Source organism: Oxyura jamaicensis, chromosome 7, assembly GCF_011077185.1.
Source record: "Oxyura jamaicensis isolate SHBP4307 breed ruddy duck chromosome 7, BPBGC_Ojam_1.0, whole genome shotgun sequence".
NCBI lineage: Eukaryota > Metazoa > Chordata > Aves > Anseriformes > Anatidae > Oxyura > Oxyura jamaicensis.
Window position 1 is genome coordinate 17,285,788 of NC_048899.1, and position 26,381 is coordinate 17,312,168.

Sequence of the window (26,381 nt, forward strand, 5' to 3'; positions counted from 1 at the left end):
TTGACCAGGACTTCAACAGGAATAACATATCTCCTGGATCCTTATCTGCTCCCTGGGCTATCATGAGCTGGATCTATTGCAGGGGATGTTATTGCTTTTTTGAATTTAATTGCATAAATGTTGCTTATGCAAGCAGAACATGGGCGGGGAGGGGCTCTCCTTCCACCAACTCTGGGCACTGGGGCTTGGCTTGGCCCCGCCGCCCATGTCTCTGGCTGCTTAGCCCCATATCTGTCTCTGGTGAACCTGGTCCCAAGTAGATAAAGAACTAAAGAACTTCAAGCAGAAGTCACACCCTATGGAGCACCTTTGGACATGTTCCTCTCTGACAGCCAGGCCAAAGGCCACCTGGGGCTGAGGACAAACCTGTTCAGGGGCCATCATCACAGCTCCCCCAGGGCCAGCGTCCCTGGGCCCATCTTCCCCTTTGTAGGCTCCTGCTAGGGGTGCCCTGGGCTGCGACCTGTCCCTGCTGTGATGCCATGATGCCTCCCATTCCCTGCATGGAGCTCTGTGCCCCTCAGACAAAAGAAGAGCCACTGCCAGGGTGCAGGACAAACCCAGGGCTGTGGGAGGAGCAGGCTTGTGTGGTAGAGGGGAGAAATAACAGAGTGTGAGAGCTCAGCCGAGGCCACCAGTGAGTGATGAAGGGTGCCTGCTGGCCCTTCCCATGGGGCACGATCCCCTGGCTGGCTCCGCTCTGCGGAAAACCTTCTGCCGGTGCCAGAGGCTGAGCTTCCCCAGGAATGTGTATTTATTAAAACTTTTGCCTCTGCTTATATGTCCACTTCCCTGCGTATTCAGTGATCATCTCGGTGTTTATGCTCCCCGCTTTCCCCCCACTGATTTATGGACTTATTGTAATCTCTCCATTGTGTCGCTTCCCCCTCCAGGCAGCGGGGAGCAGGCAGCAGTCCTGGGAGGTTTTTCCTTCACCCTGCATATTTGCTGGTCCATCCCTCCACCATTCGCAGCAATTTGTGTGAGGAAGTGCCACGCTTCAGCTGTGGTACCAAAATTTTATTAAACCATGTTTTTTCCCAGCAAGGATGCTCTTGAGGGCGGTGCAGCCACCCCAGCAGTGATGGGGAGTACTGTGAGGGATGAAATGCTTTTCACTTCTTCAGGAGATGGGTACAGATCTCAGCTGTCCCTCTCAAATATGAACATACTGCTGCTCCTCTCTTGGGACCAGGGGCTTGTTTGAAGCCTTTTACCAAAGCCTTTATATGCTCAGCTCCTCAACAGGACAGGCAGGAGTTGCTTAATGCATCTCTTTTTGGCTTCCCGTCCTCTGGTGACCTACGAGCATAGAGGTGAGGGTATCTCAGCACCTCTAGAAACATGGCCTATTGCCATCAGGCCAGCACCTGATGGGGAATGGCAGGCTGGGCATGCAGGGAGGCTGAACAAACCCATGCAGTATTCCCACCTGGCATCACCAGGGGATGCAGGGACCTCGCCGGGCTGGATGCGCATCACGAGCCAGCTCTGTGGGTCTGGTCACTGTCCCACTGCCTGGGAAGGCTCTCCTGATTTTTAAGAGATCGTCTCCTGAACAAGAGCCACCAAAAGGACAGGATGGTACTGGAAGTGTCTGGCTTTTTTTTTTTTTTTTTTCCCACATAATTTTTTTTCCCCTGGGAAACACACAAATACCAGAGGGATTTGAGCTTGTTTGTTTGTTTGTTTTCCCTGGGAGCAGACTTTTCTGCTTGATCCTTTCCAAGCACAGTGCTGTACCAGTACTCAGTGCATTTGCCAGGCCTGCCTCAGCAGCCGTATCAGTCACTGCATGTTTTTGTGCCATTTGGGGAAATCCTCTGAGATAGGCAGCTCAACGATAATGTTGATTTAGGGAGAAAGTCCATAACTTCTGCATGGGGAAGAGGCTGAGCCCCTGCGGTGGCTCACACTGCCCAGAGAGGTGACTGGGGACAGAAGAAGGAAGGACCTGGCTGCTGGGACACGTGGAAGCAGCACAAGGCCCAGGGTGGCTGCTGAGTGCTGAGCTGCTTGGAAAACCTGAGCACAGCAGGTGCTGAGCCTGCTGCCAGAAATGTGGCCTCCGTAGAGGATGCAGAGGAAAGCATCTTCTCTGCCACAGGAGGTGGCTTTGCTGGTGACCTGCCTCCCATGTAGGCTTTCTCCTGGCTTTCTGCTGGTAAGCAAGGGCATCTTCTCTTGTGTCTGGAACCAGAAAGTGCCTGTAGCCTGTGACAGCCTCAGGCGAGCTCGGGTTAAACTCCTCACTTCAACCTCAGGGGTTCCAGCTAGTCCCTAGAAACAGCAAGAAGCTTCTGAAGGAAGAGCTCCAGAGAAGTCTCGCAGCCCAGGAGTGGGACCAGGAGTCTTTAGTGCCTTTTTGTCACTGCCTTCATTCCTCTCCCCAGTCAGTGGGTGAGGCCACCAAGAAGACCTCCCAGCAGAACAGGACGAGATCAGATTTGCCCACAAACTCTAACGTAGCCAAGGTTTTCACACTCCTCCCTGGATCGGGAGCAATTTGAGTAGCACTCGTGCCTGAACCAAGGCTGTGGCAGGAGGTGAGAAATCAGCAGGCACTCATGGAGACACCGCAATTAGCCGTGCTGGTGCCTCCAGCATATTTCAGTATACATTTATTATTTTTTTTTAAGTTCTAGCCCCTCCAAGCCCTCAGTTCAGCCACTTCTGGGAGGAAATCCAGGAAAACCACGGCTTGCCCTATAGCTGCGACCTCCCTGCGCCTCTGCCACGGGGCTGCAGCCCTGGCAGCATGGGGTGCGAGCAGTGGGGGGCCACAAGGGCTGGGATGAAGGCAAGGAGCTGCCGGTGGGCCTGCGGTCGTGCCCAGCACTGCTTGGAAATTGCAGCCCCAGCTTCCCTCGCTTTGATATATTCTTGGATGCGCAGCATGCGGATTTTCACCTTCTTGAATTTCACCCCGAGCTGTGCGTTTGTCCAAACAGGAAAGCCTGCCCTGAAATCCAGACGTGGCCGCACAGGACAGCCAAGGTTTGTCTTGCTCATGTTACCAGCCTCAGGAGCGGCCCCACCATCACAGAAAATGCGAGGGGCACTGGGAGGCAGGAGCCAAAATCTCTCCTCCCCCAGTTCAGTGTCTCACGAAGGCAGCTGCATCTCTGGAGGAGAAGCAGGAACAGCTGGAGCAGAAGAAAGGCCAAACGAGATGATGCCATTAGGATTATTTCATCTCCCTGTTGAATGGGAGCCCAGAGCTGTCCCTTTGTCAGTGAAATCCTCCTGCGTGGGGCTCTTACACCATCGCAGGGCAGGGGCTGCGAACATGCGCAAGTCCTGGAGAGCTTCTCTCCCCGGGCAGGACAAGATGTCCCAGGGAAGGGCCGCGGGGGATGTTCAGCCCTGAATCTGCCATGGGGAGTGCTGCACAAAGCTGTGCAATAAAGTCATGGCGCATTGGACACAATTTCGGTGAAGGGTAGATTGTGCCCCCAGATATCCTGTTGGGAAGATTAACTAAACAGTGTCTTACTTGAATAAACAGCATCTCCCTTCCTCACTTGAAAAGTTTTCCCTGTCCCACCCAAACCTGCGGCTCCATTTTTGAAACAAACCGTTCTTATTTATTTTCCAATTAAAACATTTTTGTTTGTTTGTTTTTGTTTGTTTCAGATTTGATTTCTTGTCCTCATCCCTCTCCTTCTCCTCCTTCAAGAAGCGGGAGAGCTGGAGGATGCTCTGTTGTGGCATGGTAGCTCCCCAGCTCCCAAAATGTGGGTCTGCCTCTTTGGGCAGGGCTGGGTACGGAGAGGATGGAAGGGCCTCCTCTCTCCTGCTCTCTCTAGTTTTTCCCCTCTAGCTCTATTTTTTTTTTTCCAGAGAGCTCATGCTCACCAGATCCTGCCCCCAGCACTCGTGGCATCTTTTTTGGCTCCATGTGCATGAGTGTCTAAAAAGGGCTTGGAAGAGGAAAGGCATTAGACAGAGGTAATTATTAATGGTAATAAAACAATTGCAGGGAGGGATCCTGCTTGGACTGCATTATGAAGATGCTCTGAACCACCCACCTCTGCAACGTAACCTCTCTGCCTGCTCCACTTTGCCTTTCCTCCTCCCCTGTGCCAATTACTGGATTCATCCCACTTCACTTTTTAATTTCTCCTCCCTGGGATCTGGATCGAGTGCCCCTTTCTGTGGTCATGATATGCCTCCTTCGTATCTTCCTCCTACCTTGTCAAGTGTAAAGAAGAAGGGGCAAGTAATAATTCCTTTAATCCCTCCGGTGCTGCTCGCTGTGTCCTCTGATCCAAAAGCCAGACAAAGCGGTGGCACAGATGCGTAGCTCGGCTCTGACTGCTGGAGACAGCCATTAAAGCCTCTCAGTTGGATGCACACAGTGAGGAATAGACCCCCCCTTCTTCCCTTCCAGGGCCCAGGAAGCTTCCCAGCTCCCCTGACACCAAAGCCTCCTCTTCACAATGTTTCAGGATCTGGATCTAATGACCCAACAGTCCTAGGTGGGGTTGGGGCTAACTTGGGGGGGTCCTGCAGGGATGCTCTCTCTGCCCCCTTGCAGAGGACAGCATCCTCACCCTGCCAGCATCCTCACAGCATGCCCAGCTCTCAGCCCCACAGAGCAATCCCGCTCCTCTTTGTAGAGGTGGCGTGGCCAGCCAGATGGTCAATGGCCAGCAGTGGTGGCCTGCTAGGGGACACTTGTCCTTAGCACCCCAGCACAACCCATGGGTAACAGAAAGCCCCTACAAAAGCCAGGAGCTCCACAGGAAGCCTGTCTCTGCCCAAGCAGTGGGACACATCCTGACTTGGACAGCTGCTGGATGTTGTTCCTCCACTGGCTGGTGCCAAGGTGCCTTCAGAAAGTTCATCTTGAATGCTGAGAAGCAAACCCTGTATGCATGCTGTATTTTCCACGTGGACAACCCCTGGCGTGCCCTGGGTTCAAAAGCTGCTTTGCACAAGAAGCAGCATTTTGCCATGGAACCCTGTGCTGCTCTTTGAAGCCCGTGCACACAGAGGCAGTGGTTTGACACCCTCCTCATCCTGCACCATGTCCATGGGGTGTGCTCAGCGAACACACTGCCTTGTGGTGTGCTCCGAGCCCTGCACCAGCCGAGACAGCTCATCCCCACCCAACGCAAAGTAACACACAATCCGTTTCTTTACTTGTAGCAGTGGGGAAAAGAGAACCTCTAAAATCCATAAATCAGACGCCTCTCAAATTGTGTGGGATTAAGGAAAAGGTGTGGAATAGAAATAATTTCCTTGGGGGAAACTATATCATTTCATTTGCCCAGGAAAATAATACACATTCATCGTGTGTGTCTTCCAGAGACTTTAAAAAGAATTAAATGCGGGGTCGGATTAAATGAGAGGTCGGAGGATGCAATTATGAGCGTGGTTTCTCCGGGGGCAAAGAAATTCCCCTCCTGCCCCATGTCCCAGCATTTTGTACTTGCCCTAACACTGAAGTTCACTGCCTCTGTTGTTGTGTTGTCCCCCCGCCCTGCTCCCCAAAATGCACATGCAGAATGAAACACTGGAATAGGCCAGATACCAAATCCTGGCAAGGAGCAGCTTATTATTAGTTTTTCATCCAGATCCCACCCATTGTGGGATCCCATCCAGTGGAAGCAGAATGTCTCCATCTGGCTTTGCTGCCAAAGAACGTTTCCACGCCCCAAGCCCAGTGTCAGCCTGCAATTGGTGGTGTTTGGCAGTGGGTCCATAGTGACAGCCCCGGAGAGGGGCAGGAGCTGAAGCCAGCATTCCCTATGCTGAGGTTGATTTGTTGTCACCCCCCTCATGGGCACACCAGGGAGCCTGGTGCTGGCCTGGGGACCATGCTGCACCCCAGCTACAGCTGGCTGGTGGGACCTCCATGCAGGGAGGCTGGTGGGACATGCATTAAGTGAGGTTGGTGGGACGTCCACACAATGAGGTTGGTGGGATGTCCATGCAGTGAGGTTGGTGGGATGTCCATGAAGTGAGGTTGGTGGGATGTCCATGCAGTGAGGTTGGCGGGATGTCCATGCAGTGAGGTTGGCGGGATGTCCATGCAGTGAGGTTGGTGGGATGTCCATGCAGTGAGGTTGGCGGGATGTCCATGCAGTGAGGTTGGTGGGATGTCCATGGAGTGAGGTTGGTGGGATGTCCATGCAGTGAGGTTAGCAGGACCTCCATGCAGCATGGCTGGTGGGATGTCCATGGAGTGTGTTTAGCTGGCCCTCTCTGCAGCGTGGCTGTTGGGACCAACATGAAGCATGGTCACAGGACACACGGACAGCCCAGAGCCACCTCCCCATACTGCCACACTGGAAAAAGGGGGACGAGGAAGGCAAGGTGAGGTGAAACTCACTGAGAGCTTTTGACACGCTCCCATCAGCTGGCGGGCACAGGCTGTGCAGTATTGCTGCAGACTCTGATCTCACCGTGCTAATTTAAAACAGAAACTGCAACTTTATCTGCAAATATATGAAGCAATAATCAATAGCAGCCTTCTCCTGCCAGCTGTGGTCATGTCAGCACCCTGGCGTGCTCTCAGCTGCAAGCACTGAGACCATAACAGGGAGAGGCGGAGGTGGGGGAAAGAGGAGGTGTGCAGGCAGAAGGAAAGCAAGGACATGGTGGGGATGCAGGGCTGTTTCTCCTCACCTTGCCACACCGCAGGGCGCAGTCAGGTCGGGCACGGCTGTGGGGGCAGCTGGGGCAGGCAGCCAGCCATGGTGGGCATGGGGGGGAGATGGACGTGTGCCACCTCCCAGCCAGCACGCACCCCAGCAGCTCAGAAAAGCGGCAGGTCTTGGCAGCATTTGCTCTGTTTTAACAAGGCCATCTGCTCCCAGTGACCAGCAGAGCAGCTCCTCTGGCAAAGCCTGGCCAGAGTCAAGACGGAAGCCAGCAGGTTTGGCCTTGTGAGGTGTCCTCCACATGTCCCAGGACAGCAGTGGATGTAAACAGCTTGCCACTCAAAGAGCAGCTGTGACCCACAGGCAGGTGTAGCCCCACTGTTGCCCACGCGTGCCTCCCTCCCTGGCCGCGGCCACCTGCACCTCCTCGGCATGCAGTGACTCCAGCTCTGCTTCATGCCTGCTCTGGCACCGACAACCTCAAAACGGTGTCGTCTTCTTGGAAAGTCCAGCCAGTGGTTGGATGCTGCAATAAGTGCTAACCTGAGCTCCAGTTGTTCATTTAAGCTAACTCAATCACCAAAACCCAGGAGTTTTGTAAGGGTAGTTAGGACTTTTGCCTTCCATTCAGGCCACAGACTTTCCGACAGCCTCCTCTGGAGGTGCTGATGGCATCTTGCATCAGGAGCCGAAGATGCGAGGCCAGTCTCATCCACTCTGGCAATTCCCTCATCTCTGAGCATCATTCCCCCTTCTACAAAATAAGCATGCTTAGCACTACACGATTTCGGCATCTGAGTCGCCTGACGGCTTTAGAAGGGAGTAAACATTCATCCTGCTGACACGGCAATAAAACCGGTGCATCTGGAAAAGAGGAGTCAGCAGCAGATGTGCCCCTGCAAACTGCTCGCCGTGATGAATGCTCTTCCCAGATACTGCTAATCCCTTTTCTCTTGCTCCTAGACCTCCTTAATTGTGCTCCCTGTGATTAAACAACGCTTTGAAGACATCTCTAGAAGTTATTTCTTCCACGCAGGAATGTCGCCTGCCAGGTTCGTCGCCTTTGGCTCTGGGTGTAAGGAGCTCGTTTTGCAAGGCAGCTGGGGACAGCGCTGTCCGGGTGCTCCCGTGTCCCCAACCTCCTCTGGGCAGAGCCTCCACCAGAAGGTCAGGGCCACCAGGAGACCAGGCAGGGACAGTAGGCCGGGCAGGGATGTGAGGATGATGGATTTCCAAGGATGTGCTGCTTGTCCCTGCACCAGAGGCAGGTGTTTGTGCAGGATGAGCACTGGCACAGGGTGAGCTGTCCCAGCCTGCGCCCTCCCGACGGGGTGGAGGAGGAAAGTCCCCGTGGATGGAGGCAAGCGATCGCCTGAATATTCATGTATCGGCAGGCAAGCTACAGCAGGCCCTCGTTACAAACTGCTACCCAAACTGCCTACATCCATAAACAAGGGAAATAAATAAACAGATGCTTGTTAATTGACTTAATTACCCACCAGCAAACAGGAGACCGGGAGCACATCAATAAAAGTGTTTTAAAAAGCAACTCGTAGTAATTCTTTTCCATATGCAAACCACGCCGGTCTCTTCTGTCTACAACAGACTCCCCAAAGACGAGAAATGGATTTTCATTATGTGGGAAGGAGAGATCAAAGTCTGAAAATTAGGGTTGTAGCCCAAAATGAAGCCCAGGTTTGTGCCCTCTTCCCAAAACCCATGTTCTTTAAATGCCTGGTTGGGCCATCATTTACCATATTGCCTTGCCAGGAGTTATTGCAAATAATCTTCCTTGATCAAGAGAAGTCCCGCAGCTGAAGTAACCCTCCAGCAAGGACCAAGTAGGCAGGCAAAAGAGTCAGGGCTGGGGAACTCTTTAAAGATTTTTATTGTTTTATTGATTTTTTTTTTAGAAGATGCTCAAGCGAAAGGGAAATGTGGAAGGATCTGTCTCCCATTGTAATGCAGCCATGTCCAACCTGAGTATAGGGATAACTCCTATGCACTCCTGATGGGGCTGATGCCCACCATGAATCCTCTGGAGTGCATAAACATGAAGTATCTCCCAAGCTGGAGGCTTGTGGCCAGACTCTTGATCTTATTCCTGGGGTGGATGCATGGATCCTGTGCAGGTGACATGCTCTGGAGCTGCCCTGCTGAGCCTGGGAGCAGGGATGTGCCCCACAGCTCTGGGAGGACAGCCCTGTCCCCATCCTCCAGCTTCCTGTGGGTCTCTTCTTGGCAGCCCCTGAGCCCATAGCCTCTGATGGGGGTTTTCTGCTGGAGCCCACCCAAATGAAGTACGAGCCGTGGTGTGGTCCATTGACAAGGGCTGCAGAAGCTGTCATCTCCCGTGACCTCTCCTGCTCATGACACCACAAAGGAAAAAAAAAATGAAAAAGGCCATGCCAGGCTTTGAAATGTGCAACAACCTGAGCTGTAAGCTGATTTCTTTCACTTTCTGGAAGCGATTTCCCTTGTATGGGTGCTGTGTTGAGCAGTGTATGTGCAACTGACTGCTGCAAACTGCTTGTTGCATGCAGAGCGAGCCTGCCAGCCAAGGCAGGTACCTGCTCTTTTCCAGCCCCGTTCCCAGCGTGTTTGCTCTGCTCCTGGTCTGGCAGGGAGGCTGTGCGGAAAAACCAGCGTGGGTTCCCTGGGGACTGCTTGCAATCAGCCTCCAGTGCCGTTACCTGTATCAGGCAGCCCAGTGCTTAACGAGTGCCCTGGGGCGGGCAGGTTATGAAAGAAGCCCCATTAGCGTGCCCCTGGCTGACGTCAATGTGACGCGGAGTAATCAGGGGAAAACGCAGAGCAGGATATGCAGAAACGCCGGGGAGAGCAGGCTTTTGGGTGCAACTGGAATAATAAAAAAAAAATAGAGGTGGAGCAAGTGGCAGCAAGAGATGAAGGAAGATTGTCTTATCAGCCAGGGCTGGCAGCTGGGGTGAATTTCCCCTCCTGAGTGCAGACTCTGCAGGTGTGGGTGATACTCTCCCATCGCTCAGGTCCTGCAGGTCCAGCCCTTGCCATGGGCGCGTTGGCAGGAGCAGGTCTGCGTGCATCAGGATGGCCACAGCAGGGGACAGCGGGCAGGTGCCACGCCAGATCTCAGGTCTGCCTTGTTCAGACCTGGTGGCATGGGGATTTTAAACCATGCAGGGACAATGTTACACCAGGATGCTGGGGGGCCTTCATTTTGCACCTAGATTTTGGAAGCCAGAGCCAGAGCATCTGCACCAGCATGAAGCTGATTGTATGGCTGCATCTGTCCTAGTAGCTCCGGGGAGGAATCCAGACCCCGCAATCTCTGACAGACCCAGCAGACTACACCACAGCGTCCCACTCGAGCTGCACCCACCAGCACCGGCATGGAGCAGAAGAGCACTACCCTTGGTAAAAAAGCAATAATCACAGCCCTGAGAAAAACAAAGGCAGGCACCAGCCCAGCACAGGCAGGGATGTGCAGAGTTACAGCCCTCAGAGCCCAACACGAAAGAAGACTGCCTGTTGTGTTGAAGCAGATTGCATGCTCGCCTTAAATTTTGTGATATTTGCTGAGCTACCCCCACCAGTACTTCTGGCTTTGTTTGAAGGAAAGGAGTGAGCGAGAGCACTTGTGTTCCTCTGCTTGCAGAGGAGCGGGGCATGCCGAGGTGGCTGTGGTGGGACCAGGTCGTGGTGCTCGGGGTGCCCTGCGGTAAGGCTCCGACCTGGCTCTGCAGAGGAGCGGGGCAGCGGGCGGGCGGCCCCGGCAGCCTTGCACAGCCAGTTCCCGAGCCCGGCGTGTCTCTCACCACGACGTGCAGTTTCACCACCTGCTCACTCGGGCCCCTGGCTGCCACGTTGCCTGTCTGTCGGCGTGTTTGCTTGGCTTTCCAAAGTGTGCCTGTCCGGCTCCTCTGGCATCCAACATGCTGCTGCCTGCCTCGTGCGCGCTGCAGATTCGGGTTCCTCCTTGGAAAGCATCCACATCGCCAGCTATTTTTGGAACAGAGGCATCTATTGTCTTGCGCCGTTCCCTGCTGGGTTAAGCTCACAGCTGCCGGGGCCCCTTCCCCCAGCACCCTCTCCCTTCCTTCCCATGGCACGGCTTCTGCGTGCCCCGCAGCTTCTCCAGATATAGCGCCGCGAGAGCACCACGAGGCAGGGCAGGGCCTTGCCACCATTTTGTGGATGCCCTGAGCCAGTGTCTGCCCCGGGAGCCATCAGGGGGTCCCACAGAGGGGTGGAGCATGGTGTCCATCTCCAGCAGTGGGCTCCTTAATCCTGCTGTGAGGTCCTGCCAAGCTGACCTGCAGTATGGGAACAGCTCCTCCACCTCTCCAGGCTGAAGCCAGAGATGGAGCAGTGTGGCAGGGGCTACAAACAGGCTGCGTGGGAGCTGCACTTCAGGCTGGGCCCCTGCATTAGGCAACAGAGAGAGGAACTGATGGACAGGCTGGGAGCTTGTGGCAGGGCATGTGTCCTTGGGCTGTCCTTCTCCCTTGCCACAGCTTTCAGTTGGGCTGCGTTGTGTAGCTCTGGTGTCCTTAGCAAGAAGTTTGGGCTGCTGCTCCCCAGTCTCAGGACCTTTGGGATACCTTTAACCAAAAGTTTCATCTCTGATTTCCTCAGTCGTGTTGGGTTCCCTTTGCTGCCCATTTATTTGTGCCTCTACCAGAAAGCTAGTTGACAATTTTCAAGCGTCTTGCTCTGCAGAAGACTGAAGAGGGGGGGAAAAGCAAGATGGGACAGAGCTATTTTAATCTAAGTCCATCTGCGTTGATAATTCTCTATCCAGCCCCGATCATTGCTGGAATTCTTGAGCAGGACAGAGTTTGCTGAGTGACCTGGCTGTGCAAATACCTTGCATGCTTTGCAGGCGCTTCAATCTCTGCATGCCCATGCATCTCTGCTTGCAGCCTGGTGGGTCAGCACATGCTTCAGCAGAGCCACCAGCAGAGCTGCAAATGCAGGCACCCGCTCCCCAGCACGGGGAACAAACAGAGCCAGCAGCTCCTTCCCACCGCACGTTCCTCTCCCCACAGTCAGATCCACGTCGCAGGAACAGCGAATTCGGCACTGATGGCCCCTCAGCATGTTAGAAAAGTTTCGTGCAATCTGTTTACTTTTGGACATATGCTGTGCTCGTGCAGCCTGGAGTCCTGCTGCCTCTAATAACTTTAGGCGCAATTTCCTCCCGTTTGGTGCCTGGGGCACTGATCGACACCTGTGGAAACAGGCCTCCAAGGGGGTGCAAAATGCCTTTGCTCCTCTGGGGTACCTCCTTTACTGCTGCTATTAAAAAATGGCACATGTTGGCCCTGAGGTATGGATCTTCCATGGGAAATCACAGGGAGATGGGAGGCGATGGGACCACGCTGCACTTCACCACCTCAGGAAGCTTGAGGAAGGCTGAGATATCCGCATCTGCATGGAGCTGCATGGATGTATATATGTGTGTATGGAGCTGTAATGATAGCTGTGTGTCTCACAGAAAGCAGATTGTGCTTCCAGGGAAGAGTTCTCTAATCTTCGTCGCAGGGATGCAAGGTCTTTGCTGCACCTGGGAGCTGCCTGGGCGGATGTGCGATGTGTATTTAATGCACAGCACCTCTCCTTGCAGAAAAAGAGCACAAAATTGTAGTTTTATTATTATTATTATTATTTTCTCACTTTTTTAGTACTGCTCCAGAATAATGCCCTGAGGGGAATTCACTGAGCCCTCAGCTCTGTGCTGCAGTGTCCTCCTGCATGCGCCCAGCTCACCAATGTGGCTAAAACAGATTTTGCATCAAAAGAGACAACTAAAAAAATAATAATAGGGAAAGGGCGCTATTTGAGGGTTGGAAAAACAGATTTATTTATATATATTTTTTTTCAGCAAGAGAGAAGTTAATGGGACAGAGATCTTCCAACAACCTTTCTGATCTCAGATGAGGAGCTTGGGCTGTGATGTACCCTGTGAACCAGGTAAGGCGCGTTCGGCAGAACTTGCTTTTCAATGTACATATTAGCAGTATATTTGCAATGTAAATTAATAAGTGCCATCTGCTTACCTCTGATGTTATGAGAATGTTGTCTTGTGACTGGCTACAAACAAGACAACATTGAAGAGGTAACACCTGCTGGTACATATTACTGCAATTTATTTTCAAACATTAGAAGATTATTTTGGATGGGAGAAATAGGTATAATCTCCTCTTGCTGTGTATTAAGTGCTAATGAGAGGCACGTGTGTGGATTGCCAGACGACATCGTCGAGGAACAGGCAGTAAGGATGGAGCAAACAGCATCCAAGGGCAGCGGGAAGGAAGCCATACCTCTGCAGCTCGCCCGCGGCTCACCCCAGCTGCTGGGAGATTCAAGGGGATGTTTAGCTGTGAAAAGTCACTGCTTGTCGTGTAAAGCTTGCTGTAGGAGTATCTTGATTTCAGACAAAAGTGCCCTCTAGGAAAAAAAAAAAAAAAAAGAAAAAGTCGAAACATCCCTCTTTAGCCTTTGGGGATGGGACGGTTCAATTTTCACTTCAAAATCACAGCCTACTTTTGAAATGGAAATTATTATAGTACTGAGGCAGAGACAAAATCCTTCAATTTTAGCAAAATAAAATCCTTCATTTGACCCCAGATATATGTCCCCCCAGTTTTCAGGATAGGAATAAAATCTGGAGGAACGGACAACGGACAAAAGCTGGGGTCCTTGCAGGCAGCCTGTTGTTGCACCTCTGTGTTTCTCTCACCCCCTTATTCCCCTGCAGATCGGCAGCACCGCAGGGCAGTGACTCGCAGGCGTGGGGTTTGGTGTGTGGCAGCGGGCAGGTTATGAATTCCCGTGTGGCTATACAGGTATTTATGTAGGCAGCTGCCGTGTTGGTGACTCGCTTTTATTTTACGCCGCCCGAAGCATCCTGAGGCAGGAGCGGTGCCGGTGTGCCTGCACAGGAGCAGCTGGGCTGTGAAAGGCTCGGTGTGCAGGGCATGTCCCCAGGAGAGTGTCTTGTTTTCACGAGCAAAACTTTAGATATAGCCCTGAAGAAGGGGGTTTGGAACCTGCAGGAGCCAGCAGGAGCATCCCTGGGGACAGACCTGTGCCCTGGGCCAAATGGGAGGGTGGGGAAGCCTGAGCCAGCAGGCCATGAGCAACCGCTAAAATGTTCCTCCTGGGGTGCATTCTGAGTGAATTTTCTAGCAACATTTATTTTTGAAAGACTTGCTATCAGTGTTACTAAGCAAACCTGGCAGCTCCCCTTCCTCTGCCACAGACCTGCTGGGAGCAGCACTGCTCGCATCTCTCGTGGTGCTGGTGTGATGTACCCAGGGATGCGATGCATGGCAAGGATCCTCTTGCTCTGGGTGCAGGGCAGACCACAGCAGCCCTCAGCTCAGCAGCAGGGGGAAAACACTGAGCAAGCATCAGGCAGCACAGGCAAATGGTGTGGAAGCACCTCTGTGCAGTATACATAACGAACCCAGGAGTCCCACCTGGAGCAGACCTCCACGGAAGCAGATTGCAGGGGTCACTTATGCTCCAGAAAGCAGAAATGGCTGAAAGCACAGGCAAATTCAACCGGGAAAGTATTGTTGTGTATTGACCTTGTTCTCACGGTCTTTCCCTAAACATCCACCCTTGTTACAGACCGTGAATGCAAGCGGTGCTTGCTAGAGGTGTTGCTGTTAGACAAGAACCTGAGCTAAGCTAATCTAAGTAAAGAATTGCTTACTGTCTGTGCTGGGGAATATTTTTATGCTCTTTCTAAATTTATAAAATAATTTTGCAGTGAAATGGTATTGATGGAAGTTGTCCCCTTCCCTCCTCCTGCATCTTCTCTGTCATTTTAAGCACAGGGCCAATGGTGGGCGCCCATGGTGATCCCCTACAGTGAAAATGAAGTTTCACCAGTTTTACGGGGGAGAAAGAGGGCCAAGGGCTGTGGCAGGGTGCTCACACAGCCACCTCGGCTGCTCTCAAAGCACCGCTGTCCCCTCCGACAGCCCCATCTCACCCATCCCCTGCCCCTTGCTGAGGGAGCGGAGCCGTCAGGGCCATGCTCACTAGGTAACACCTTTCCCACACAAGCTTCTGCAGTGCTTCCTCCCCAGCTTAAAACTTCCCATCCTTTAAGTTGTTCTGGAGATGCTCAGCTGCCTCTCTGCCCCTTGGCCTCCCTCCCGCTTCCCTCCCCCAAATCCGGGGCGATACAGTCAAGCCCTAATGAAACACTGCCGGTGACTCAGGCCCGCAGGCTGTTGTGAGTGGCACATGGCCCAGCACAGAAATGCCACCGTGGGTGTTAGCACGGGGCATTACGGGCAGGGGGACGGAGGGGAGCTCGGGGGGGGGGGGGGGTGCTCTGCAATTGCTGCCCACCCGCGGGATGCCGGGGCAGGGTCGGGGTGGCGCACGGTGGCTCCTCATCCCCAGGGCTGGGCAGCTGCCAGAAAGGGGCCGGCCACAGCTGGGTTTCCTGTTAAAAATAACTCCACGGCATAAACTTTCACGGGAGGAAGGGCAGAGAGCGGCGGGGTCTGGCGCCGTCCCCTCGGCCACATCAGAGCCCAGCTCAGCAAACATCTGCCTGGCTGGCGTGAGTCAGCAGCGGCCGGGGGCAAGGGCAGGAAATGTCTTAGTTTGACCCCGGTGAAACCCAGGGGAGACAAGCCTTTGGGGCTGGAAGGAAAACAAACACTGGGCTTAACCGACACACAGAGGACCTCTGGTCTCTTGTTATTGACCGCTTCACTTGCGTAAAAGCAGCAAAAATTGTGTGAGGAGAAAGAAAGAGGCGAGGAGCACGGTGTCCCGGAGAGGAGTGGGGAGGAAGGCTTTGCCCCGGGCGGTGCTGCTGTTTGGCTGCAGAATTTCCTTTGTTTTCCTTGTGTCCCAGCCACCCAGCAGGACTGGGCTGCTCTGGCAGTGTGGCATCGGTGTGACCCCATTTGCTTTGCTGGGACACAGGGGGATCTGGTTTCCCACACCCTCCTCATCCTCCCGACACCCCCAGCACAAGGCACCTGTGGGCAAGGGGCTGCTGCAGCTTAGGTTGCATTTTCTGCCTTCCCACCTAGTGTTCCCCATCCCACTCTGAGTTTCTCCTCCCTGGGGGCTGCTGCCACTGTCTGGGGGCTGCGGGACGGTCTGCGGAGCCGCAGTGCCTCCCGGGGCACAGCGTCACTCTCAGAGGATGCTCTTGGCTGTCATCGAGTGAAGCTGTGACCATGCAGCCACCTCATCAGGCAGGGCAATACGGTGGCCACACCACCAAGAAGAGGGCATCCTGAGCACACCGTGCTCATTGGCTCCACCGGCTCCTGCTCCACAGGACAGCACAGCAAGCACAGCACCGCCGTCTCCATCCGGTGCTTCCCAGGTCGTGCCAGTGGTGGATTCCCTCGTCCTGCCAAAGCCGCCTCGTACGGCAGCGCTGGGAGGAGACGCCAGTAATTTTCCACTATCCCCGGCATCGGGAGGCACTGAGCAAGCACTGAAAACCTGGCGAGGCTCCACCGCGGGTTCACACCTATTGCTTTCGCAAGACGTGCGATGATAAAACCCTGAAAGGCAAAGAAAGGCCATTGCTCTGATTCACTTAGCATGCTGCAAGCTGTCTTGTTTTGTTCCCTCTCCTCTTTTTCTTTTTCCTTCCCTGTTCTGGGAGACGAGGGGGGAGCGTTACGCGTTCCCGGGCTATTTCAGGCCGCCGCAGCACTGGTGTCTCAGGTAGCCTGACCCCGCCACCCCGCTTCTGTCCCAGCTCTCAGCGGTCCCAGGATCTGCATGTCGGCTGTGACGCTTCCTAATTGCTCAAGATGGATTGCTTAAGAAAAAGCCTTCCATATGGTCCACAGGATTTAATTTTTTTATATCCCCCCCCTCCCCGTTTCTACAACTGTTACAGGAAAAGATATTTTTCCCCATTTGACATATATGTAATCTTCTTCTGATACACAAATGCCAGATGGCACTGCAAAAAGATAATAAATGTGTCTGCAGCCTTCGACAGTTAAGTCTGTGAACCTCGAAAATGGCTACAGAGGAGCTGGGAGTGGCTGGGCTCAATTATTTTTTTTTGGTTGGGGGTGTTGAAAACAAGGCATTTCATCTAAGGTGGATAGGTGAGCCTGGAAATGCTCGGCACCTGCCCCATGCCTGAGCCTGCTGGGGATGCTGCTGCCAGAGGACGAGGAGGCTCCAATGGTGCCTCTGCCGCTCCCAAGGTGGACAGGGGAGTTGGCAAGCTCCCAGCGTGGAGATGCATCAGGAATATATATCCTTCTGCCTGTATAAAGCCGTCTTTTGATGTGCTGGAAAATACAAACCTTTTGATAAAACCATGCCAAATTGTTTAGGTTTTTGTGATGCTGGCTGTCTTGCTGGCTTCTCCCAGGGAAGGTTTCCTGCTGGGCTTGTTTGAAGCGCGCTGGTTGTGGCTGTGGTTGAAACACGACACAGGCCCTTCAAACAAGCCCTGTGTGACCTGGCCTGGGATTTGCACAGCAGTGAGCAAATAAAAACCAGCTCGCCTCTGCCAGGTGAGCGCTCTGTGCCTGTGCCTTGTGTCAACTGTGGAAAGGGAATCCGAACTGCAGAGGGATTTGGGTCTTAAAACCAGCGCTGGGAAGGGGCCCTGTGGTTGAACCAGCAACAAGGGAAGCAGATTCCTGAAACCTGGTGAAACAAAGCTGCTTGCAGCCGATGGGCACCTTACTGTCAGGCTTGGAGGGACTTTGGATCGGGTACTGAAAAGCCAGGGAAGAGAGCTGTGAAGAGTCCTGCCTGCTGCAGGGGCGGGTGAGCAAGATGGCCTTTAATTTGGTTAGGAGCACCATCTCGTAACCATGTTACTGTATGTAAATGTTGCTTAACGCTAATCTGCTAACACAATTTTTCTAATTATGGGGATGAAAAACGACTGTCTTCTTGCTTTGTGCTCTGGGATAACCTTGGAAACGCAGTATTTTGCTGCAGCAAGGAATTTCCTCTCCAAACCTTTGTTTAATAAACAGATACAAGAGCAATCAGGTTGCAAAGCACTTTCCTGGAAAAGGGCAGATTTTTTTTTTATTTTTTTTTTCCGAGGCTGTGGGGGAAGGGAGGCCGTCCGTCTGTCTTCACGCATTAAACTCCTTTTCTCACGCCGCGCCGCTCCTGTTGGCGCTGTGACTCACCCCGAGCCGCGGATCTGCTTTTCTGCAGAGGCAGCTCGGCTGCGCTGGGGCAGACCCTGCTTTCACCAGCAGGCACCCCGGTGGCTTGGGTTTCATCTCTTCCCCATGACACACATGTGCATGGGGGAGGCAGGGAGGGATGGGGCATGTTCTCCACGCACGCGCTTGGTTACTTTTCCTCCTGCTGCAGTGTCCCATAATTTGTTCATTTATCCCAGGAAAGCACCTCCAGAGCCACCTGCCCCCACCAACACCATGTACCATGGATGACGGTCTCCACGACCCACCAGGTTTCAGGAAGATGAGGGGTTTCCAGCCTCAGCTCAGGAGTGGCTTTTTGCATGATATTCACCTGTGATGAACTCAGCTCAGCTTCATGGTACCTGCCAGGCAGGCTCGAGACCTCCAGAGGTCCTGCACAGCTGAACGTTTTCTGCTGTTGACCAGAAGAAATCTGGTGCGGAGAGGTGCCTGGGACAGGCTGCAGGGCTGATGGATATCAGCTGGGGAAAAGGCTGCCCAGCTCTTTGGCCTGCTGCTTTCACTCCACAGCCCCATCCAGGAATTTTCCGCAGCCTTTGTACAGATAATCACTCACGCCATCCCCAAACCAGTTGATGGCCTGTGAGTGAGGTTGTGCAACTCTTTTTTTTTTTTTTTTTTTTTTTTTTTAAAAAAAAAAGCTTTACCACAAAATACAAGCTATATGGGAGGTAAACCTGCTTGTGCACGAGGAAATTAAACTGGCATGGCTGTTATCATGCCTCATCCAGAATAACTGCCCACGTGGTCATGCTTATTCTGGAGCAAGGGCTTAGCCCAATGCACCTGATGCGATCTCTCTGGTGGGGAGTGTCCAGCAGGCAGGCGTGGGATGTGCCCACGAGGATGAGCTCGGAGGGGATGTCCCCACTCTGTGGTCCTCTGTGAAATCATGCAGCTTTCTGCAGGACACAACAGGCGATAAGATCACGGGTGCTGTTCTTAGCATGTGCAAGGCAAGCTTGCTACACCTCTGTGTCTGTCCAAGGGCGACCCTATCTCTTCCCACCAGCTGAAGCTATCAGTTCTGCTTTGAGTTAATGCATTTTTCTGCTGGGCTTTTTGATATCTGAACCTTTCCTGGTGCTCCATGGATGCAGTGAACAGAAGCACCCGTCCTCAGCCATGGGGCCTTGGGCTCATTGCTGGTTGCTGGACATGAACTTGAAGGCTCTCTAGGCTACTTGGTAAGGGGGGAAATGTAAAAAGGAGTGAAGCCTCAGAATGACGTTGCTGGTTTCCCTGTAAATACTCAGTATCATCACTCCCCCTATCATTTACCGTAAACCTGAACTGCTTTCGTACTTTATTTTTAACCAAAAAGGTGGGCAATTGCCACAAACAGCATCCCTCCTGCCTGTGGGCACACAAGCCAGGGAGGAAATATTTTCTGGCTGGATCTCCGGCCTGCAGCCAGCAACATCTGGGCTCCTCCAGAGGCAGCTGGCGAGGCTGGCCAAGGAGGCCTCGGGCAGATGTGCTGCTGATTCAGGAGATGTCCAACCACAGATGTCCTATGGGCAGGGCCTTGGCGAACGGTGGTGGGCCAGGCATTGAGGTGACCTCGGCCTTCCTTCATGCCCAGGGCCAGCACAGTGCCACCAGCTCTGTGCTGGGGCTTGCTGCTGCAGAGCCCGCTCTCTCACAGGGTTAAATAACAGTGGAAGTGCTGAGAAAGCGTTTGTGGTGTTATATCAGCTAAAGAGCTGTTGAGACCAGCGAAGCGGTTATTAGATTTGTCCCTAACACTTATTAAGTTTGTGCCTGCTGCTGAGATGTTCGTGCTGCTCCTCTGTGTATCCATGGACATGTCAGCTATACCAAGGCATTTCCAATTATCCCGTCACCTACCAGATAAGGTGGTCTCAAATAGTTTCTTTAACTTCTTGGAAAAAAGCAAAGGAGAAATGCAGCAGCTCAGTGATTCTGTATTTTAAATGGCCTTTTAAAAGCAAACGCAAGCTCAGTTTCCTTTCAGGAAGCCAGAGGAGGGCACATACTCACACATGTGCACGCTCACACACACGTGTGCGTGCCAGCAGCACTGTGGGCAGATAACACTCCATCCCACCCTTCTGCCCCTACCATCTTCAACATTTCCTCTTAGGCTCTGCAGAGAGTTTTGCAGACAAGGAAGGAACAGATAAATATGGGACTGTTTTAGGTATTCAACTCTTTTCTTTCCTGCAGTGCTGCCGACAGTCTGGAGAAGTTGCCTCCAAAGCACGTGCCCGTTGATGCACCCGTGGGCCAGGACGCTTGATCTCTGTGCAGCACCGTGCTGGCACCCCTCTGCGTGCTCCCCCTGCTCCCCCAGGCCCCTCAGATCAAGGGTGGGGAGGTGCATGCAGCTCAGTTTCACTGACCCGTGTCTCTAATGACCTGGGGTTTCCAGCTTGCATAATGAGCGCAGAAGCGCCTGGGGCTCGATTTCAAAAGGCATTTCATTTCTAACAGGCAGGTGAATTTGGTGCTTAACTTCCAGTGAGATCTAACTAACCAGCCTAAGTGCTTTTACAGTCCTCGCTGGGTGCCTATCTATATCTTTAGGTAGAGAGATACGGGGGGAAATGTGGCTTTTAATAGCTCGTGAGTCAGAGCGAGGCATGCCTGCGCTGCAGGCGAGCAGCTGTGCTGCTGCAGCGTGTGGACGGACCCAGGGGACTGCTGGAGGCTCCCATGCCAGGACCAGGCAGGGCTCAGCCCAGGTGAATCCTCTCCTGGAGCAACACGCAACCCGAAGGCTGTATGATTTGAGAGGAGACAGGATTCGGGCTATTAAAAAATGGCCAATTTACCAGCGTGGTCTTTGGTTTGCCCTTGCAGGTGTTGTGTGTCCCCTGGGGAAGCCACGGGCTGTCCCCATTCGGTGGGTCAGGGCTGTGGGGACAGAGGGACAGTGCAGGGCTCTGCTGTGGAGCAGTGCTGGAACCAGGAGCAGAAACATCCATCTGGCCAACTACGGCAGGAATGAGCAGCTTTGAGATACAGCAGGAAAGATTTCAGTCAGACTTCAGGAAACACTTTCTATTAGTAGGAAAAGCGAAACAGAAAACAGCTCTGAGTGCACTGCAGGAACCATTAGACACTGAGGGAAAACTGAGAGATGTCTGGTGTGGTGATGAGGTTGGTCATAGCAGTGGGCTAACACGTGGGGAGGTCTGAGTGCGGCTGTGGCTTAGCTAACCCAGGAGATGGGCCCTGATGTGCTTTTGTGCTGTCCTAAAATCAGTGTTACCGGGCACGTGAAACTGGAGATGGAGAGACTGGTGGAGCTACGGCGTCTCATACGGAAAAGAAACAGAAAGAGTAAGGACTGGGATGGGAATAGGGACACAAAAGCATGACCACGAGGCCTGGAGGGACACGGCTCGATTCCCAGCTCTGCAGTAATTTCAATGTGACCTGAGCGAACCCCTCAGCCCCACTGCACACCTTTTGCCCATCTCTGCATTGGTGTTTATGAGCACTGCCCTCCCCTGCAGGGGTGCTGTACATCAAATGAGCTATTTAAAGCCTGTAGCAAACAAGCCTTACAGAGATATTCACTATTATTTCTGATTGTGTGGACTCCAGAATGACTGATTATCATTTTTTCCCCATGAGCAAAATGATGGTTGTCATAAAGGATGCTTTAGGGTTTAAGACAGATACAGAGTCTTTTAACAGCATTTATTTCTGAAGAACCTTCATCTTTACTCTCCCTCACGACAGCTGGTTTTTGAGTCATGAGCTAGTTGCAATTACTCTGCCTCTGTAATTCTGTCTTCCCCACACTCTTCCTGGCCTCAGAGCCTCTGGAGGATGGTCACCTGTGTGGAGCCGTGCACGAAAATCGGATCCCAGCTGCAGGCAAGGGTAGGAGGAAGTGAACGTGGAATATTTCAATTTAAAGTGTGTTTATTGTGCATTCTGTCACTGATTTGATGTAAAAAAATTTGCATGCAAATGACAGCAGATTTGCATCTCTCCTTTCATTGACTGCAGATGTTGAAAAAAAATATATTCCAAGGCTTTTTTTAAAGCTTTCAAAACATCTTAGTGGAGATTTTGGCGGCTGCCCTATTAATGCATCTACGTAAATATGCTGACCTCTCCTGAAAACAGTAAGCTGATGCCAGGGCATTTACATTGATGTGTTCACTGCAGCTCTCTGCAGTCTTTGCCCCTCCAAGATTTCCAGCTTCTTTTGGGAAATATGTGCTGCTGACAACCTTGGACATGGAACCATGTCTCTTATAAAAATGTGTTTTTACACTGAAACATGTGGAAGAGTTTTTCTAATTACCATGAAGATGCTAGTTGCTTTTTATAAGTTGGAGGTGGAAGGAAATGAGGAGCGAGGCCCCAAGCAGACAGGAGGCATCCAGAGAGCTTTGGAGGCATCGTCTTCCACCATCGGCAGTGGGCACCGAGATCAGGGCAGCCTTGGGTAATGGGAATGAAATTGCTTTCCCTTCCATGGGACCAGGCAGGCTGTGGAATCCATTGTTAGCACCTCAGGGACATCCAGAAAATGTCCAGGGATGTGCCGGGGGGGGGTCACATCTACAGGGCTCCCCATGCAGCCCTCTCCCAGGGCAGGGCTGTCTCTGGAGACCAGTGACCATGGTCCCAGGTTTTGTGCAGAGCAGGTTACGAACACCTTTTCTTTGTTTTCTGGGCGGCCCTCGACTCTGGCAATCTGGGCCTGCTTATCAGAAGGCTGCTGTATATTTACATGCAGGCTGTGTACACAGAATTACCCTGTATGGGGTGCTCTGCTTTGCCTATGCTATGAGCTCCTGCAGCAAATTTGCAGCCCCAGCAGCAGGACTGGTAAACAGGGCACAAAGTGGGTCCTAAAAACCACTCAAGCAGTAGCTGGTTTCCTTTCCTAATCTCCTGAGTGATGAGTTGAATATTAAGCCTCTCTCTTGACTTGATTTATTCCAGTCACCAGTGTTTCAACCGTTGTGTGGGAATCGAGGACCTTCTTTTTTTCCCCAGTCAAGGTATTCTTTGACTAGGGGAGCAACAAAAATGACCAAAGGGAGGGAAAAAATAAAATAAAAATAAAAACAAAACAAAACCAAGAAACTAACCACTAAACATAAACAGGAACTAGGCTGCTAATGAAACAAGCTCTGCTGAGGTTGCTGTGACTGTACAAAAAATTGGCAAAAAAGTTACTCTTCTAAAGCTGCCAGGTTTAAATAAGATGCTATCTGTGTAGAGATTTTTTTAACATTAGCTCTGCATCTGGCTTCAGCTAAGATATATAAATAGATTTATACCTTTCTTTCTATGTATATAATTTTATATATAGGTGTGAGTGCACATTAAGTGTATGTGTGTGTATGTGTATATAAAATATGCACAGTATCTAGATAGAGCCATCCATCTATCAAGTTATAGGCCTATCTTGTGCTCATTCTAGAAAGGATTTAAAAGGAATTGCCTAAATACATAATACATGCTAGGGTTTTTTCTTTTTAAGAGACGAGTCAAGTCAAATGCTATGATATAAATTTTTAATACCCCTATGACCTGATTTTTTTTCGTCTTGTGCAAGGAAGTTAACAATATGAAATGTCTTTCTGTTGTCTCTAATCATGGGCTGATTTGATAAGCTGTAATTATTATTCATATTTGAGATCTGCAGCTAGGGAGATGCAGGAGGTGTGGGGACCATTGGGATGTTTAAGTTTATTATTATTTATTACTGCTATGAATAAAAGAATAATGATTACAGAGATTCTGCCAAATAGCTCAGGCTGCAAATTTAACCCATTTAAAAACTGTTGCTATCCATTTACATCTGATGGATTCTGGAAGTCTCTTTAATCATGTTTTTTGGTTCCTTACCCTATCGCAGGGGTTGTAAATCTGGAAGAAATGCAAAGAAGGATTTTTGTAGGCCCCATCAAAATGCATTGTGTTTGTTGTTTGACCTTGGGCACTCTGTCTCCTCAGGAACGCTGGAGGAAGATTGCAAGGAGTACTCATGTCACAGCTGCAATTGTGGTTATTACTATTCATCATCTTACTAGACACAGCATTCAAAGACTTGTGCTGAGCAGAGAGAGAGTTGTGATCCCCATTATTATCAATATCCAGTGCTTTACAAGTGTCTTGGCAAAGGTGAGGGGGTTTGGTAAGTGGGAAACAGCAAACAGCGTCTTTACGTCAAGAGCAATATGTGCGTGTGTTGATTTCAGCACTGCTTCTCTCGAATAAACTCAGAAGTCTTTGTCCGGGAACTGCTGGTGTCCCTGAAAATGTCCCGGTGCCTGCACCGAGCTGGACTGAGCATCCCTCCTGCACTGAAAGGCGACAGCGGGTGGAACGGCGTTTTCAAGACTCTGAGATGTCCATGCAAAAGAGAGGAAACGTGCAAAATGTGTGCCTAGAAAGGTGGTGGGGAATGGGCTGTCACCTCTCGGAGAGAGGAGGAAATGGATCCGATGGACCCTGTTTTGCTGGGGGTGCTTTGCTGTAAATGTGACTTCTATCACTTCCATCAGGGTTGGCCCCAGGCCCTCAGGCCTCGTCAGGAAGCGGTGGAGGTCAGCTCCATGCTCTCACAGTGGGGAGAGTGATTCTCCTGAACACCCCCCATGTGCAAAACACGATAGGTTTAACCTTGCAAAAAGGAAGAAAAGAGCAGTGTCCGCACAGCCCTTCGCTGCACTATCTTTTGTGCTGCATAGATTTTGTTCAGATCTGTAACCTGTGTGACACCATCTAAGGGACAAAACAAACATGTTTTTAGAGTAACAATTGATTTTTCATGTGATGTAAGTGCTTTGGGCTGCTTCACTTAAAGGCTTTGACATCTGTGGGTGTATGGGTGCAAATATATTGCTTATTTGTTCCCCTTACCCTCCGGGAGTCAGAGCCAGAATTACCTTCAGTCATTACTCTGTCCTGCCTCCATAAGTATAGACTGTCCTTGAAGGAAAAACGAATACATCTAAGTAACATCCTTTATGAAAAATGTGGGTGTAGATTCCAGGAAAAATGCTCTCATAAAACTCATAGTTGTAGGAGGCTGAGCCATGTGATGGCCCAAAAACACCAGAAGGAAGAGCTCTGCAGCAAGAGGCCATGGCTTGAAAAATACATGGTCGGTTTCAAGCCTGAAATGTCCCCTGGAAGGAAGAAAATCATGATGTTCACAGGGTGGTCTGGTGTAGCTGTCCCTGGCCCCCAGTGGAAATAAACTCCTGAGCTCATGCCTTAGTATGCATTTGTGTCTCCTTCAGAAACTGTTACCCAGTTTCTCCCCAAATACCTATTGGTTGGTGGAAATTCTGAAGATGACAGTAAAGGGCTGGGAGAGCCAGTGAGACTTTAAGAAGTGATGTTTCAGGGCTTTAAGGAAAGCAGTGGCATTTTGGGCCCAGTATTTCCTCGGTTTCCTGAAGTTGGATCTTCTCTGTAATGTACTCAGAGGAAAATAATTCATCTCAGAAACTAAAATACACAGATTTATTCCAAGGAACCCCTTATGTTTTGGCTTTATGTCTTTCTGTCTTCAAATGTTTTGCCCATTAAATAAGAACTTCAGATTGATTGCCCACAACAACATGGCCTCCAACAAATTGTGTCCTATATCACTTTATATCACTTTTATATCACTTTTATATCACTTTTTTTTTTTTTTTTTTTTTCAATGAAGAATAATCCAGACTTCTAGCTATGCCAGACTATTAGCTCTCTATTCTTTGCATGCTTGCTATACACCTTTTTGTGACACAGACTCAATATCTTTTCCTTCGTTTCTTCTACCAGGGCAGAAGTTTGAGGATAAGAGCCACAGCATATGGTATTGTCCCTTCCTAGAACAAAGTATATTGTTATGTTCAAAATGCGATGCTTTTCTCCCCCATTACATGTTTTCTAGCTGTATAGACCAACCATCTGTTTCTCCTTCCCTCTTCCATCATTCAATTCTTTGCACATTATTCAAATTAATTATCAATTAAGAACCGGAAAGACTGGATAATCAAATTACAGAATGGTGAGATGGTCAAAGTAATACAGCACCTTATAAAAAGCTTGCAGATAATTAATAAGCCAATAAATTCATGATCTCTTGTTTTACAGATGCACCTTCAGCCCAATAAATGAAAGCAGACATGTGACAGAGTGACACGTATCTCTTCTTGGTCATTTATTTATGAACATAGGAAATGACATTGACTAAACCCCTTTCTATTCCAAATTTCAGATTGTAATCTCCTCTCGGATGTCAAAATAACCCAGATAAAAAAAAACAGTTTGAGTTTCAAGATGTTCCCCAGACAGATAAGAAAGTTCTTTTTTATTTCTTGTGCTAAAATGAAGCTGGTTTATAAGGCATGAAATTAGTTGTCCTTTAGCTCTATGGCTGTCCCCCAAAGAGGGGGTCTGTGTTTGGGGTGAAGGCAGAGCAGTACTGCTGGCTGCTGTGCCCTTGGGCAGCTGTAGGATCGTACAGTTGGACCGTCTTTCAATATCCCTCCATTGAGCAGTGCTCAGAGAGGGAAATTTATGAGGCTTGGCAACACGGTTGGCACTCAGGGAGTGCCTGGGGAAGATGAGGATGGAGGAG

At 51.0% G+C, this 26,381-nt stretch overlaps 2 long non-coding RNA genes across 2 annotated transcripts; both read left to right on the forward strand.

The window, feature by feature from the left end:
• The first annotated feature begins 7,803 nt into the window (after positions 1 to 7,803).
• Positions 7,804 to 8,732, forward strand: LOC118169807. The gene is made up of 3 exons (XR_004752284.1): positions 7,804 to 8,306; positions 8,382 to 8,452; positions 8,525 to 8,732. It is a non-coding gene; the product is annotated as an uncharacterized LOC118169807 (long non-coding RNA).
• A 1,599-nt stretch (positions 8,733 to 10,331) lies between these two features.
• On the forward strand, positions 10,332 to 26,095 carry LOC118169805. Its single transcript, XR_004752282.1, has 3 exons — positions 10,332 to 12,566; positions 17,980 to 19,662; positions 26,019 to 26,095. It is a non-coding gene; the product is annotated as an uncharacterized LOC118169805 (long non-coding RNA).
• The last annotated feature ends 286 nt before the right edge of the window (positions 26,096 to 26,381 follow it).